The 18,135-nt window shown below is 39.0% G+C and overlaps 1 non-coding gene across 1 annotated transcript; it reads right to left on the reverse strand.

The window, feature by feature from the left end:
* Positions 1–1,711: 1,711 nt before the first annotated feature.
* Positions 1,712–1,818, reverse strand: LOC137209525 (U6 spliceosomal RNA). The gene has a single exon (XR_010936081.1). It is a non-coding gene; the product is annotated as a U6 spliceosomal RNA (small nuclear RNA).
* Positions 1,819–18,135: the final 16,317 nt, after the last annotated feature.

Raw genomic sequence — 18,135 nt, forward strand, 5'->3', positions numbered from 1 at the left:
CTCTAGTTGCAGCGAGATGGGTCTAACTCTTCGCTGCAGTATGCGGTCTTCTCATTGTGGTGGCTTCTCTTGTTGTGGAGCATGGGCTCTAGATGCACAGGCTTCAATAGTTGTGGCACACGGGCTCTAGAGCGCAGGCTCAGTAGTTGTGGCACACGGGCTTAGTTGCTCCGTGGCATGTGGGATCTTCCTGGACCAGGGCTTGAACTCGTGTCCTCTGCATTGGCAGGCGGATTCTTAACCACTGCGCCACCAGGGAAGGCCAAGTTTCTTGTTTTTATTCCATTCATATTTCCTGAGTATCAGATTAATATCCTTGGTCTAGGTTATACCTTGATGCACATTATAATCACTGGCCATAGCTTAAAAAAAAAAAAATCCATGCCCCGCCCCTAGAAACTCCATTTTAATTGACCTACAGAAGGGTCCTGGCACTGGTATGTGTGTACCAGTGTACACACATGTGTACACTGGTGTGTACAGTGTACACATGTGTACACTGGTGTGTATATATGTATATACATATATGTGTATGTACATGTGTGTGTGTGTATACGTATACGCACCAAGTGATTTTTTTTTGGCTGGGCCACCAGCTTGTGGGATCAAACCTGGGCCCCTTGCAGTGGAAGCCCGGAGTTCTAACCACTGGACTGCCAGGGAATTCCCCACCAAGTGATTTTAATGTGTAGCCAGACTAGAGGATCACTGGTCTAGGTTCTGGGAATCAGAACTCATAGGACCAGATAATCTCAGATCTTAATGCCAGAAGTTATCTCATGAGTTATTTGGCCCAGTTTCATGCACTTAAGTCACTATTTTCCTAAAACTACCATCATATCTGATTTGACGACTATATTACCAATATACTCCACTGCAATTCTATTTGAGAAGAGAGGAAGAAAGCTGAAATGTCAGGGAGATATTCAAGTGCTTGTTTCCCAAACATAATCAAGTGCCTGTTAAAGTAATTTCTTTCTGTTTAAAAGAAATCTGTTACAGTAATAGTAGGTCCAAACTAATAACTCAGTGACTTCTGCCTCACTAACGAGTGGCATATTAACCACTTTTCCATGATAATTAAAAATGAATTATTTTTTTAACATTTTTATTGGAGTATAATTGCTTTACAATGGTGTGTTAGTTTCTGCTTTATAACAAAGTGAATCAGTTATACATATACATATATCCCCATCTCTTCCCTCTTGCGTCTCCCTCCCTCCCACCCTCCCTATCCCACCCTTCTAGCTGGTCACAAAGCACCCAGCTGATCTCCCTGTGCTATGCGACTGCTTCCCACTAGCTATCTATTTTACGTTTGGTAGTGTATATATGTCCATGTCACTCTCGCACTTTGTCCCAGCTTACCCTTCCCCCTCCCAGTGTCCTCAAGTCCATTCTCTAGTAGGTCTGTGTCTTTATTCCCATCTTGGCCCAGGTTCTTCATGACCTTTTTTTTTAGATTCCATATATATGTGTTAGCATATGGTATTTTTCTCTTTCTGACTTACTTCACTCTCTATGACAGACTCTAGGTACATCCACCTCACTACAAATAACTCAATTTTGTTCCTTTTCACGGCTGAGTAATATTCCATTGTATACATGTGCTACATCTTCTTTATCCATTCATCTGTCCATGGACACTTAGGTTGCTTCCATGTCCTGGCTATTGTAAATAGAGCTGCAATGAACATTGTGGTACATGACTAAAAATATGGAACACTTCACGAATTTGCGTGTCATCCTCGCACAGGGGTCGTGGTAATCTTCTCTGTATCATTCCAATTTTAGTACATGTGCTGCCGAAGCGAGCACAAAAATGAATTATTTTTTAAAAGGAGAGAACACACACACACATAGTAAAAATGAGAAAGGTATAAAAGTACACCGTAAAGTTTACCTGCCATTCCTGTCCTTGAGCCATCAAGTCTGCCTCCCTGAAGGCAGCTACTCTTATGGGTTTCCTGGGTATCTTTCCAGAGACATTATAAAGTTATTTTTTATTTTCATATTTTGGCTTCAGTTAGGAATCTTTACTTCTGTAACTCTTTTTTTTTTTTGCGGTACGCGGGCCTCTCACTGTTGTGGCCTCTCCCATTGCGGAGCACAGGCTCCGGGTGCGCAGGCTCAGCGGCCATGGCTCACGGGCCCAGCTGCTCCGCGGCATGTGGGATCTTCCCGGACCGGGGCACGAACCCATGTCCCCTGCATCGGCAGGCGGACTCTCAACCACTGCGCCACCAGGGAAGCCCCTGTCACTCTCTTTTTTTGACTGATCCTTCAATATTTCCTTAAGAGCAAAGGTGCTAAGGTTAGAGGGGGGAAAGAACGATCCACTGTGAGAGTGTTAGAACTTGAAAGGATCTCAGAGATCACCCTGCCCTCTGCTATTCCAAGTGTGGCTCCTGGATTAACAGGGACTTCACCTGGGGGCTTGTCAGAAATGCAGAATCTCAGACCTCACCTAGACATCCTGAAGCAGATGTTTTAGCTTCACCAAATCACCAGGTGATTCGTGTGCAGTTTTAAGTTTGAGAATCATTGCTCTGATCTGACATCCTCCTTCTCAAATCAAGGAAGTGTGGGTCAACAAGGTGCCAGTAGAGAGCTGATACGACAAATCAGGTCTCCTAACAGCCTTGTCAAGTGCATTTTCTGAAATGCCTAAATTCTGGCCAGATAATCTGGTGCAGTGTTTTAATGCATTTTATTCACTATGAGCTTTGGAGTCAGACACAGCACGGTTCAAATGCTAGCTTTACCAATGGAACAGAGTAGGACCTCAATAATGGTGATTATACTTCCTGTTATTACCATTATCTTTAAAAAATAAAGAATTTTTCAGAGCAGTTTTAGGTTCACAGCCAAACTAAGCAGAGTTCCCATTTACTCCCGTCCCCCACTATCGCTATTCGCACACATTAACAAGTGAATTACTAGCATTTGTCATTGCACTTTGCACTTGATTAAAACCTCAAAGCAATGTTTCGACAGCCTTTAACGAATCATTTACAGATTCTATGTCTGACTTAACAGAAAGACTTTTAAAAAAAATTTTAAATATATCCTGTTCTTGTCTCAGAATGCTGTTTTACTCTGGCAGTCCGGGAGGGATTTTATCAGGCAGCCTAATAAAATGCAGGGACTAAAACATAGGGAGGCTAAGGTCCTGGCAGGTTCCGTTTTCTTTCCACTGGATCTTATGTTGGAACAGAGCAGCAGGTTCTGAGGAAAAGACGTTGGGAGGTAGGAGCTAAATCGGAAACTAGGCCTTTTTATCAGAGAGCTCAGCTGGTGTCCAAAATCCCAGCCTGAGCCGGGAGCAGGGAAATCAGAACGAATGGTTGCAGGTACTTTCTGGAACTTGGGGTTTGGCGCCTTGGAAGCTCGGGTTCCGAAGAACCGCAAGGGAAAGGTGCCGATTTTGCCCTGCACACCAGAACTTAGCGTGAGACTGGAAGGAAAAGGGAGAAGCAGGAGGAGAGCTGCACATCTGAGAACGACTCTGGTAGCTAGCCGCGCAGAGCTCACCTATGGGCTGCCTAATTTCTGTCCTCGTTCGGAGTTTCTAGGGCTTGTAAACTCTTACCTTCCAGCCTTTTTCCTTTTCTTTTCAGCAGAGTTAGCTTTCTTCTTCCCACTTAAAGCCTACGACCTGTGACGTTAAGAAAAAAAAAGCACTTCCGGAGGGACGTTTCCTGGAGACCGGAAGTAACTGGGCTGTCTCCTGTCGCTCCTTTATACGTAGTTTTCGCGATGCCTTGTGGGAGTTGTAGGCCAGGGGCCGAGGAGACTGGGCGGTTTTTCTGGTCCTGAGGTTGGGGCCCTGACGCTGCGCGTCTTGAGGTGCAAAGAACTTCAGCGATGTTAAAAAGTTCTATAAGATTTCTATGCTATATTTTGTACTATGTATTTTTAAAGCGTTTTTTTTTAAAACCAGCATTTGTAAGTTAAATTATATTTGCTCTTTTAAAAAGCATACCAAAAAAGCATAAAGAAGAAAACAAAAGTGGTGAGATCACTATATTGACTTCGTACAAACAGTTCAGAAAGATGTTAGTTGAAGCTAAAAGCCTTTCTTCTGTACCTGCCCAGCTCCCTCTCTGAAAAGGAATCCACATATATGATTTTTAAAGAAAAAAATCAGGTGCAAATGTACATACAGTTGACCCTTGAACAAAACGGATTTGAAATGCAGGGGTCCACTTTTACAGGGATTTTTTTTTCAATAAATATATGAATTATGAAAAACTGCCCAGAAGAGATAATGCTATCATACTCTTCTCAACCTTCCTTTTTCATGTGATAATCCATCATAGAGATCTCTCCATACTGCACAAAAAGAGTTATCTTACTCTTTTTTTTAATGGCTTTATAGTAGTAGTTCATAACACAAATACCGTACTTTATTCATCCACTGATCTCTTCTTCTCCATCCCATTGAGGGACATTTTGGTTGTTTCCAATTTTTTTCTGTTGCAAAGAATTTTGCAATGGCCTCCTTGAACATATTTTGGTGTACATCATAGGGTAAATTTGTAGAGAAAAATTGTCCAGTCAACAAGATATAAGTTTTATAAAAGTTGATAAATACCACCAAATTGCTAAATTGTACCAATTTACACTCATATCCGACAATGTATGAAGGTGTTTACTTTCCCACTTCTGTTCTAGCACCAGGTATTATCAAACTTTAGACATTTTGCTTCTCTGAGAGGTGAACAATTTATCTTCCTTTGAGTGATTAGCAGTTTCATAATTATGACTGAGGTTGCACTTATAGTTATATGTTTATTGGTTATTTATGTTTCTGAAGGTAGTCATATTCTTGACCCAATTTTCTGTTGGGTTGTTAATATTATTTTTTAATATATTTATTTATTTATTTTTGGCTGCATTGGGTCTTCATTGCTGCATTCGGGCTTTCCCTAGCTGTGGCGAGTGGGGGCTACTCTTAGTTGTGGTGCGTGGCTTCTCATTGTGGTGGCTTCTATTGTTGCAGAGCACGAGCTCTAGGTGCACAGGCTTCAGTAGTTGTGGTACGTGGGCTCTAGAGAGCAGGCTCAGTCGTTGTGGAACATGGGTTTAGTTGCTCCACGGTATGTGGGATCTTCCCGGACCAGGGCTCGAACCCGTGCCCCTGCATTGGCAGGTGGATTCTTAACCACTGTGCCACCAAGGAAGTCCTGTTAATCTTTTACTTACTGATTTGTTTGCACTTTTTTTAAACTGGGGAAGTCAGCCTTTTGTCTGTTACGGGAATTGTGAAATTTTATTCCTTGTACATTATTTATCTCCTGATTTTGCTTTTGTATTTTTATGCCACACACATGTGCTTAATGTTTTTTTAGAGAAAATCCTTTCTTTATTATTATTATTTTTAAATATTTATTTATTTATTTGGCTGTGTCAGGTCTTAGTTGTGGCACACGGGATCTTTTGTTGCGGCGCACGGTCTCTCTGGTTGTGGCGCATGGGCTCTAGAGTGTGTGGTCTTAGTTGCTCCTTGGCATGTGGGATATTAATACAACCAGGGATCGAACCCACGTCCCTTGCATTGGAAGGGGGATTCTTAACCACTGGATCACCAGGGAAGTCCTTTTTCTCTTCCTTTTAAGGTAAGAAGTTGATTTATTTAGAGAGAAACACTCCACGGAGAGAGTGTAGGCCATCTCAGAAGGTGAGAGGCCCACATGTGCTTAATTTTTGCATAGTCATGTTTATTAATTTTTTTCTATGGCTGCTGAGTTATTTGGTTATGTATAATTTATTTTGATATAAGGAGGAATGGCTGTAGCTTTATCATTTATCATTTCTTCAAAATACGAGACAGTGGTCCCAACATGATTTTTATTACCTTTACCATTAGAGGGAAAAACCCAGGGAACATTAAAAATACACCCTATCATAAGGTGCTGCAACAAGTTTAAATTTTTTAAATTAATTAATTAATTATTTATTTTTGGCTGCGTTGGGCCTTCGTTTCTGCACGTGGGCTTTCTCTAGTTGTGGGGAGCGGGGGCTTCTCTTGTTGCAGAGCATGGGCTCTAGGTGCGTGGGCTTCAGTAGTTGCAGCACGCGGGCTTCAGTAGTTGTGGCTCGTGGGCTCTAGAGCACAGGCTCAGTAGTCGTGGTGCATGGGCTTAGTTACTCTGAGGCACGTGGTATCTTCCCGGACCAGGGATCGAACGCGTGTCCCCTGCATTGCCAGGCGTATTCTTAACCACTGCACCACCAGGGAAGTCCTGCAGCAAGTTTAAAGGTTAGTTTTGGGGAAAAGAGTAGAAATAAATAAGTGCATTCTACTTTTCTCAAAACACATGCTTACCTGTATTAAATAATACTCCAAAAAGGTGCTAATATTTATTAAAATAAGTAATGAAGACTTTTCTAATCAATATACAACTTAAAAAAGAGAATAAATTGTGAAAATGATTTAAAAAATTAAAATGATTGAAGAATTCCCAAATTGAGGAAGTATTATGTATGTTCAAATATAAAGCAAAGTTTTTCCCCAGATCATCCTTTAGAAAAACATGTAGATGCCTCATACTTGTATCCTTACAAAGTTTCTCATACAATGGAAGAATAGCACTATTCTTAAATTAATACAGTTTTTCATAATATAGTATTTTAAATATGTATGTTTAAGTAAATTTAAAAAGTTGAATATTACATGTCATTTGATCATTTTATATATAACTAAATAATGAAATTTAAGTATTACATGTAGGCATTTGACTATTGCGCCAAGTCTTAGTTGCAGCACGTGTGTTCCTTAGTTGCGGCTTGGGGGCTCCTTAGTTGTGGCAGGCAAACTATTAGTTGCGGCATGCATGTGGGATCTAGTTCCTTGACCAGGGATCAAACCTAGGCTCCCTGCATTGGGAGAACGGAGTCCTACCTACTGCACCACCAGAGAAGTCCCTCGATATTTTTATACATTATAAAATAATCACCACAATAAGTCCAGTTACCATCCATTACCATGCAAAGTTGTTACAATTTATATTTTTATTTGGGGGATGTGATCTTGTAAGTAAGCCAGTCAGTACTATTATTAAAAAATAACAAAACCTCAAAGGCTTAAAACAAGTTGAGAAGGAGAGTTTTACTGAATTCTGATAGTGACAATACATGTGGAGATATCAAAATGAGGAAAATAACCAGTAATGCTGTGTAAACCTGTAACATCACAATATAAAGGACACCTTCAACTGGGTGCTTATTGAATTGTGAGCTCTTTCTCTTTAATCCTTACCTGTATCCCAAGGGGTGCTGTGAATCGGGGGCACTAAGGAGGGAGGAGCCATTCAGAGCCAAGGTGTCAGATATGTAAGCCACAGTTTAGTAAATAATATGATAGATAATACAATATGATGCAGGTGTAGTCTATTACTAGAATTGCCTAATTCCAGATTTCTGAGGAAAGGAATGAAACCTTTAGTTGATTTTATTCTGTCACATACATTATACCTACATGGAATAATAACTTTGGTAAAACTCAGTTACAAGATGTAGGGGGAGCAAAGGAAATTATCAGAATTCTTTATTTTTTTAAAGAAGCAAAAACTACAGGTACTTTGTGAGTATATATTCAATAGGCTCTCAGTAAATCCCTACTGACTTACACATGTTAAGTTTCTTTTCTAAAACATGTGCCAACATTAGTGAAAGACCATAAGAACAAGAGGATTCAGTGCAGTATTCTCTGTAAGAGCCGAAGATTGGAAGTGTCTGACACTAAGGAACTGAGATACACACACACACACACACACACATATATATATGTAAATATACTTGTAAATGCAATGACTGCAAAAATGAAACTCTGTTAGCAGTGGTTACCTCAGTTACCTTGGGAAGAAAACTGGGGGCTGGAAGACCAAGGGTGGAGGGACACTTACCTTTCATGCTTACCGTTTTGTACCCTTAAAATTTTGTTCTGACTACAGTCCTGAAGCCTGTGGAAAAAAATCCACATTCACAGAAATGTAGACAAGATGAAAAGGCAGAGGGCTATGTACCAGGTGAAGGAACGAGATAAAACCTCAGAAAAACAACTAAATGAAGTGGAGATAGGCAGTTTTCCAGAAAAAGAATTCAGAATAATGATAGTGAAGATGATCCAGGACCTCGGAAAAAGAATGGAGGCAAAGACCGAGAAGATGCAAGAAATATTTAACAAAGACCTAGAAGAATTAAAGAACAAACAAACAGAGATGAACAATACAATAACTGAAATGAAAACTACACTAGAAGGAATCAATAGAAGAAAAACTGAGGCAGAAGAACGGATAAGTGACCTGGAAGACAGAATGGTGGAATTCACTGCTGCAGAACAGACTAAAGAAAAAAGAATAAAAAGAAATGAAGACAGCCTAAGAGACCTCTGGGACAACATTAAACGCAACATTAGCATTATAGGGGTCCCAGGAGGAGAAGAGAGAAAGGACCAGAGAAAATATTTGAAGAGATTATAGTCGAAAATTTCCCTAACATGGGAAAGGATAGAGCCACCCAAGTCCAGGAAGCACAGCGAGACCCATACAGGAAAAATCCAAAGAGAAACATGCCGAGACACATAATAATCAAATTGGCAAAAATTAAAGACAAGGAAAAATTATTAAAAGCAGCAAGGGAAAAACGACAAATAACATACAAGGGAACTCCTATAAGGTTAACAGCTGATTTCTCACCAGAAACTCTACAAGCCAGAAGGGAGTGGCATGATATACTTAAAGTGATGAAAGGAAAGAACCTACAACCAAGATTACTCTACCCGGCAAGAATCTCATTCAGATTCGATGGAGAAATCAAAAGCTTTACAGACAAGCAAAAGATGAGAATTCAGCACCGCCAAACCAGCTTTACAACAAATGCTAAAGGAACTTCTCTAAGTGGGACAAACAAGAAAGGAAAAGGGGGCTTCCCTGGTGGTGCAGTGGTTGAGGGTCCACCTGCCGATGCAGGGGACACGGGTTTGTGCCCCGGTCCGGGAGGATCCCGCGTGCCGTGGAGCGGCTGGGCCCGTGAGCCATGGCTGCTGAGCCTGCGCGTCTGGAGCAGGAGAGGCCACAACAGTGAGAGGCCCACGTACCACAAAAAAAAAAAAAAAAAAGAAAGAAAGGAAAAGGACCTACAAAAACAAACCCAAAACAATTAAGAAAATGGTCATAGGAACATACATATTGATAATTACCTTAAACGTGAATGGATTAAATGCTCCAACCAAAAGACACAGGTTTGCTGAATGGATACAAAAACAAGACCCATATATATGCTGTCTACAAGAGACCCACTTCAGACCTAGAGACACATACAGACTGAAAGTGAGGGAATGGAAAAAGATATTCCATGCAAATGTAAATCAAAAGAAAGCTGGAGGGCTTCCCTGGTGGCGCAGTGGTTGAGAATCTGCCTGCCAATGCAGGGGACACGGGTTCGAGCCCTGGTCTGGGAAGATCTCACATGCCGCGGAGCAACTAGGCCCGTGAGCCACAACTACTGAGCCTGCGCGTCTGGAGCCTGTGCTCCGCAACAAGAGAGGCCGCGATAGTGAGAGGTCCGCGCACTGCGATGAAGAATGGCCCCCGCTCGCCGCAACTAGAGAAAGCCCTCGCACAGAAACGAAGACCCAACACAGCCAAAAATAAATAAATAAATAAATGTTTAAAAAAAAAAAGAAAGCTGGAGTAGCAATCCTTGTATCAGATAAAATAGACTTTAAAATAAAGAATGCTACAAGAGACAAGGACACTACGTAATGATCAAGGGATCAATCCAAGAAGAAGATATAACAATTATATATATATATATATATGCACCCAACATAGGTGCACCTCAATACATAAGGCAACTGCTAACAGCTATAAAAGAGAAAATCGACAGTAACACAGTAAGAGTGGGGGCCTTTAACACCGCACTTACACCAATGAACAGATCATCCAAAATGAAAATAAATAAGGAAACACAAGCTTTAAATGACACAATAGACCAGATAGATTTAATTGATATTTATAAGACATTCCATCCAAAACCAGCAGATTACACTTTCTTCTCAAGTGCACATGGAACACTCTCCAGGATAGATCACATCTTGGGGCACAAATCAAGCCTCAGGAAATTTAACAAAATTGAAATTATATCAAGCATCTTTTCTGACCACAACGCTATGAGATTAGAAATGAATTACAGGGAAAAAAACGTAAAAAACACAAACACATGGAGGCTAAACAATATGTTGCTAAATTACCAAGAGATCACTGAAGAAATCAAAGAGGAAATCAAAAAATACCTAGAGACAAATGACAATGAAAACACAATGATCCAAAACCTATGGGATGCAGCAAAAGCAGTTCTAAGAGAGAAGTTTATAGCTATACAAGCCTACCTCAAGAAACAATAAAAATCTCAAATAAACAATTTAACCTTACACCTAAAGGAACTAGAGAAAGAACAAGCAAAACCCAAAGGTAGCAGAAGGAAAGAAATCATAAAGATCAGAGCAGAAATAAATGAAATAGAAACAAAGAAAACAATAGCAAAGATCAATAAAACTAAAAGCTGGTTCTTTGAGAAGATAAACAGAATTGATAAACCATAAGCCAGACTCATCAAGAAAAAGAGGGAGAGAACTCAAATCAATAAAATTAGAAATGCAAAAAGAGAAGTTACAACAGACACTGCAGAAATACAAAGCATCCTAAGAGACTACTACAAACAACTCTATGCCAATAAAATGGACAACCAGGAAGAAATGGACAAATTCTTAGAAAGGTATAACCTTCCAAGACTGAACCAGGAAGAAACAGAAAATATGAACAGACCAATCACAAGGAATGAAATTGAAACTGTGATTACAAATCTTCCAACAAACAAAAGTCCAGGACCAGATGGCTTCACAGGTGAATTCTATCAAACATTTAGAGAAGAGTTAACATTCAGCCTTCTGAAACTCTTCCAAAAAATTATGGAGGAAGGAACACTCCCAAACTCATTCTATGAGGCCACCATCGCCCTGATACCAAAAGCAGACAAAGATACTACAAAACAAAAAATTGCAGACCAATATCACTGATGAACATAGATGCAAAAATCCTCAACAAAATACTAGCAAACAGAATCCAACAACACATTAAAAGGATCATACACCATGATCAAGTGGGATTTATCCCAGGGATGCAAGGATTCTTCAATATATGCAAATCAATCAATGTGATACACCATATTAACAAATTGAAGAATGAAAACCATATGATCATCTCAGTAGATGCAGAAAAAGCTTTTGACAAAATTCAACACCCATTTATGATAAAAACTCTCCAGAAAGTGGGCATAGAGAGAACCTACCTCAACATAATAAAGGCCATATATGACAAACCCACAGCAAACATCATTCTCAATGGTGAAAAACTGAAAGCATTTCCTCTAAGATTAGGAACAAGACAAGGATGTCCACTCTCGCCACTATTATTCAACATAGTTTTGGAACTCCTAGCCACAGCAATCAGAGAAGCAAAAGAAATAAAAGGAATACAAATTGGAAAAGAAGAAGTAACACTGTCACTCTTTGCAGATGACATGATACTATACATAGAGAATCCTAAAGATGCCACCAGAAAACTACTAGAGCTAATCAATGAATTTGGTAAACTTGCAGGATACAAAATTAATGCACAGAAATCTCTTGCATTCCTATACACTAATGATGAAAAATCTGAAAGAGAAATTAAGGAAACACTCCCATTTACCACTGCAACAAAAAGAATAAAATACCTAGGAATAAACATACCTAGGGAGACAAATGACCTGTATGCAGAAAACTATAAGACACTAATGAAAGAAATGAAAGATGATACAAACCGATGGAGAGATATACCATATTCTTGGATTGGAAGAATCAATATTGTGGAAATGACTATACTACCCAAAGCAATCTACAGATTCAATGCAATCCCTATCAAATTACCAATGGCATTTTTTACGGAACTAGAACAAAAAATCTTAAAATTTGTATGGAGACACAAAAGACCCCGAATAGCCAAAGCAGTCTTGAGGGAAAAAAACGGAGCTGGAGGAACCAGACTCCCTGACTTCAGACTATAGTATAAAGCTACAGTAATCAAGACAATATGGTACTGGCACAAAAACAGAAACATAGATCAATGGCACAAGATAGAAAGCCCAAAGATAAACCCATGCACCTATGGTCAACTAATCTATGACAAAGGAGGCAGGGATATACAATGGAGAAAAGACAGTCTCTTCAATAAGTGGTGGTGGGAAAACTGGACAGCTACATGTAAAAGAATGAAATTAGAACAATCCCTAACACCGTATGCAAAAATAAACTGAAAATGGATTAGAGACCTAAATGTTAGACCGGACACTATAAAACTCTTGGAGGAAAACATAGGAAGAACACTCTTTGACATAAATCACAGCAAGATCTTTTTTGATCCACCTCCTAGAGTAATGGAAATAAAAACAAAAATAAACAAATGGGCCCTAATGAAACTTCAAATCTTTTGCACAGCAAAGGAAACCATAAACAAGACGAAAAGACAACCCTCAGAATGGGAGAAAATATTTGCAAACGAATCAATGAACAAAGGATTAATCTCCAAAGTACATAAACAGCTCATGCAGCTCAATATTAAAAAAACAAACAACCCAATCCAAAAATGGGCAGAAGATGTAAACAGAGATTTCTCCAAAGAAGACATACGGATGGCCAAGAAGCACATGAAAAGCTGCTCAACATCACTAATTATTAGAGAAATGCAAATCAAAACTACAATGAGGTATTACCTCACGCCAGTTAGAATGGGCATCATCAGGGCTTCCCTGGTGGCGTAGTGGTTGAGAGTCCGTCTGCCGATGCAGGGGACATGGGTTCGTGCCCCGGTCTGGGAAGATCCCACATCCCGTGGAGAGGCTAGGCCCGTGAGCCATGGCCACTGAGCCTGCGCGTCCGGAGCCTGTGCTCCGCAATGGGAGAGGCCACAACAGTGAGAGGCCCGCGTACCGCAAAAAAAAAAAAAAAAAAAGAATGGGCATCATCAGAAAATCTACAAACAACAAATGCTGGAGAGGGTGTGGAGAAAAGGGAACCGTCTTACACTGTTGGTGGGAATGTAAATTGATACATCCACTATGGAGAACAGTATGGAGGTTCCTTAAAAAACTAAAAATAGAATTACCATATGATCCAGCAATCCCACCACTAGGCATATACCCAGAGAAAACCATAATTCAAAAAGACACATGCACCCCAATGTTCATTTCAGCACTATTTACAATAGCCAGGTCATGGAAGCAACCTAAATGCCTATTGACAGATGAATGGATAAAGAAGTGGTACATATATACAACGGAATATTACTCAGCCATAAAAAGGAACAAAATTGGGTCATTTGTTGAGACGTGAATGGATCTAGAGACTGCCATACAGAGTGAAGTAAGTTAGAAAGAGAAAAACAAATATCGTATATTAACGCATATATATGTGGAACTTAGAAAAATGGTACAGATGAACTGGTTTTCAGGGCAGAAATTGAGACACAGATGTAGAGAACAAACGTATGGACACCAAGGGGGGAAGGCGGTGGGGTGGTGGGTATGGTGGTGTGATGAACTGGGAGATTGGGATTGACATGTATACACTGATGTGTATAAAATGGAAGACTAATAAGAACCTGCTGTATAAAAAAATAAATAAAATAAAATTCAAAAAAGAAAAAAGCGACAGTATAACATGGGAAGTCTATTCAACACTCTGTAATAACCTAAATGGGAAGAGGATCTGTAGATGAATAGGTATGTATATGTACAAATGAATCAGATTGTATATTCCTAGAACAAGCAATATTGTAATCAAATTACTCTGATAAAAAATTAAAAATAAAAAAAGCGAAAAATAAGTCATGAGACATAAAAAAAAAAAAAAGAAAGAATTGCAGGTGTATTAGTCAGGGTTCTCCAGAGAAACCGAACCAATAAGATTTGTGTGTGGATAGAGACAGAGATAGATAGATAGAGAGAGAGAGAGAGAGAGAGAGAGAGAGAGAGAACAAAAAAAAAATTTTGTTCTATGTGAATGTAGTGCCCATTAAAAAATAAAATTTAAAATAAAATTCAAATTCAGGGTTAAACCACATTTGTCATTGTTTTCCAGCTATTCCTTCCTTCAAATGCACACAGCCACCAGATTTAATCTTCATAAAATTTCACTTTTAACATGTCACATGCTTGAGAAACTACAGCAGTTCCCTGTTACCTCCACACTCGCTCAGTGTTCTTGGCCTGATCATCAAGGCTCTCAACATTCTGGCCCAGGGCTCATCTTCAACACTAGTCTTAAAGGCTTTTCAACACATTCTGCTGTAAAGTTGTTTTCCTCACCTTTCCCTGAACATGCTATGGACATTTTCATCTCTCTTCGACAGCTTTTGCATTTTGCCCCTTCCTCCTTTTTTCCATGTAATTTGTGAATGCGTCTATGAATTTCTTTTAAATTTTCCCTCAAAACCACACAATTTAGCATTTGATTATGTAATGTGCTAAAGCTTAATTTGAGTTAATCTTGTGTTCTCAACGAAATTAATTTTCTGGTATGTGAGGTGTGGTGATTAAAGCATAGTCTTAGTCAAGGAATAAGGAGCAGGGTTCAGCATTGTTTCCATTGCACTGTGATTCCTGTAAGCAAGGGATCACTCAGAGGAGACAACAATTGGACCTGCCAGTGGCCAAGACCCCTGTGAGAGGGGAAGCTCTGCGATGGCAGGATTCATTTCGTTCTTCTATGTTCAACCCACTGCACAGTGTTAGCTGCTTCGAAGGGTGAATAAATTGGCTTATTACATGCAGTAGAGCATGCAACAAACCAAACCAAACCAACTGAAGAACAAATTCTTGAATAGCGCCCTCTGAATTGTCATCTCTACTAAGTCAGTAAATAGCTATGTGATGTTTGGTGTTTTGTAGTTTTTATTGACTTATTTCTTTATATCTTTATTGGATTATAATTGCTTTACAGTGTTGTTAGTTTCTGCTGTACAACAAAGTGAATCAGCTCTATGTATACATATATCCCCATATCCCCTCCCTCTTGAGCCTCCCTCCCACCCTCCCTATCCCACCCCTCTAGGGGGTCACAAAGCATCAAGCTGATCTCCCTGTGCTATGCAGCAGCTTCCCACTAACCGTCCATTTTACATTTGGTAGTGTATACATGAACTGACTTGTTTTTTATTGCTTTTTTCTTATTACTCGAATATTATATGTTTATCTTAGCAAATATAGATAAGCAAAAAGAATGAAATATATAAAAATAGGTGACCCTGTTACCTAGTGACAATTGGTCTATTTTGGTGTATATGCTTTTGCATATTTTATAAATATACATACCATATACAGATGGTCCCTGACTTACAATGGTTCAGTTTAGGATTTTTCAAGTTAACAATGGTGTAAAAGAGATATGCGTACAGTAGAAACCGTGCTTTGAACTTTGAATTTGGATCTTTTCCCAGGCTAGCGACATGTGGTATGATACTCAATAAGTATTTAATAAGTTACATGAAATATTCAACACTTTATTATAAAATAGGCTTCTGTTAGGTGATTTTTCCCAACTGTAGGCTAATGTAAGTGTTTTGAGCACATTTAAGGTAGGCTAGGCTAAGTTATGGTGTTCAGCAATTTAGGTGGGTTAAAAGCATTTTTGACTTAGGATGGGTTTATCGTGTTGTAACCCCACGGTAAGGGGTCAAGGAAGATCTGTATATTTACAAAACAGGAATCATACCATACTTCTAAAACTTAACTTTTATATTTTCTTCCTTTTTAAATTATACCCAATCATGTGCATAAGTCTCAATGCTCAGTGAATGTTTACAATAATGCATATTGTTTGTAACCTTTTTATTCATCTGACAATGTGTGAACGTTTCCCAGGCATTAAATATTTTTCTATATCATTTAAAATGACTACACGGTGTACTACTGTGGATCATTATTTAAATGATTGTTGGACATTTAATTTTCCTAAAAAATTTTCATTATTGTAACTGTGTTTTGGTAAAGATAACCAGCTGTATCTTTGTACACATTCTTGATTATAATCTTTGCATAAATTCCTAGGTATGGAATTGCCTAGACAATATTATGTAAAATTCTGACTTTTGAAAGCCAATTTCCATTTCAGAAAGGATGTACCAGTTTCTTCTGCTGCCAGTAGATTTTTCTTTTAAATATTCATTTATTTATTTGTCTGTGCCTGTTCTTAGTTGCAGCACGTGTGATCTTCGTTTTGGCATGCGGGATCTTAGTTGAGGAATGTGGGATCTAGCTCCCTGACCAGGGATCAGACCCAGGCTCCCTGCATTGGGAGTGCGGAGACTTAGTCACTGAACCACCAGGGAAGTCCCCTGTTGCCAGCAGATGTTGAATGTGTCTAGGACTCTTTACTAACTTTAATATGCAGAAGGTGAGAACAATATTGGTCTAGGAAAAGAGCCTTCCATTGCATTTAATAAAACATGAGTGGCTGCTTTACCAAAATTCCTTTCTTAATCATCTTTTCTCTTTGTTCTTTAGAACAACATCAAAGCATTGTCCTGCCTGTTCTCAGGATAGAGAGTAATGGCAGCAAACTTTTTTTTCTGGGCAAGGTTGTCTAGTGTTCGAGGGATATAACTTTTCTTTTTGATTGTGGTAAAGTATATATAACAAAAAATTTACCATTTTAAGCGTACAGTTCAATGGCATTAAGAACATTCACACTGTTGTGCAACCATCATGCCCATCCAACTCCAGGACATTTTTCATCTTCCCAAACTGAAACTCCATACCCATTAAACAGTAACTCCCCATTTGTCCCTCCCCCCAGCCTCCTGGTAACCTCTCTTTTTCTTTCTGTTTCTATGAATTTGACTACTCTATGTATCTCATATAAGTGAAACCATACAGAATTTGTCTTTTGTGATTGGTTTATTTCACTTAGCATGTCTTCAAGGTTCATCCATGTAGCATGTGTCAGAATTTCCTTCCCTTTTAAGGCTGAATAATATCCTATTGTATGTATATACCACATTTTGTTTATTCTTCTGTTAATGGACACTTCGGTTGCTTCTACGTCTTGGCTATCGTGAATAGTGATGCTATGATTATGGGTGTACAAATATCTGTTTGAGTTCCTTTTTTCAATTCTTTTGGGTATACCAGAAGTGGAATTGCTGGATCATATGGTAATTCTATGTTTAATTTGTTGAGGAATCACCACTGTTTTTCACAGCTGTAACTTCATATCCTTTTAAGGCCATTTGTTAGTTATTCTGGTCAGGATTTTGGGATGCCCAAATGGGCCTCCAAATACCTCAAGGGTTGTGAAATTTCCAAAACAAAATTTGTACTTCGTTTTAAAATTCCACACCAAACTTTCAGCAAGAAATGATATATAATGACGGATTAGTAAAAATGGGACTTCAGTGATTTCTCTTTAGAAATAAACCTTAAAAAATGTATATTGGTGAGCTCAATGAAAAAGTATTTCTTTAAGGCAATAGTTTATGGAGGCATTTAAAGGGTTAAGGCAGTTAAAATGTATCCCTGACCACTCACTGTCTTCTCTAAATCCTGCATTTCTTAGGGCCACAGTGAGCTGAAATACAGGCACCCTGGACCCACCCTAGGCCAGACACACTCCTGAGTGTGGAGAGAGCCAGCCCAGGAGAAATGGCACAGTGATCAGACCCCAGTCATCATACAGTTCTCCTTCCCACTGGCACATTTTATTTCCTTTGTGACACAAATCACTATTTTAAATAATCCTCTTTGTTTGCATGTGTCTTGTCTGCCTCCCTCTGTCAGAATGTAAGCTCCCTAAAAACAGAGACTTGTTTACCACACCTTTTTCTACAATTGTGCTGAATATAAAATAGGTCCTCAATAAATATTTATTGAATGAATAGATTGTCAAATGAATACAAACTTGCTTTCTTAGTCTATTTCTTTCTACTCTTAAACTATTTTAAAACTTATGAAATACTGTAAACACTCAGAAAAGCGCCTACTACTCATGTTTAACAAATCCTAAGATTTTACCATAATGCTTCAATTTTTTTTCTA

This window comes from Pseudorca crassidens, chromosome 16 (genome assembly GCF_039906515.1).
Source record: "Pseudorca crassidens isolate mPseCra1 chromosome 16, mPseCra1.hap1, whole genome shotgun sequence".
Classification (NCBI taxonomy): Eukaryota; Metazoa; Chordata; class Mammalia; order Artiodactyla; family Delphinidae; genus Pseudorca; species Pseudorca crassidens.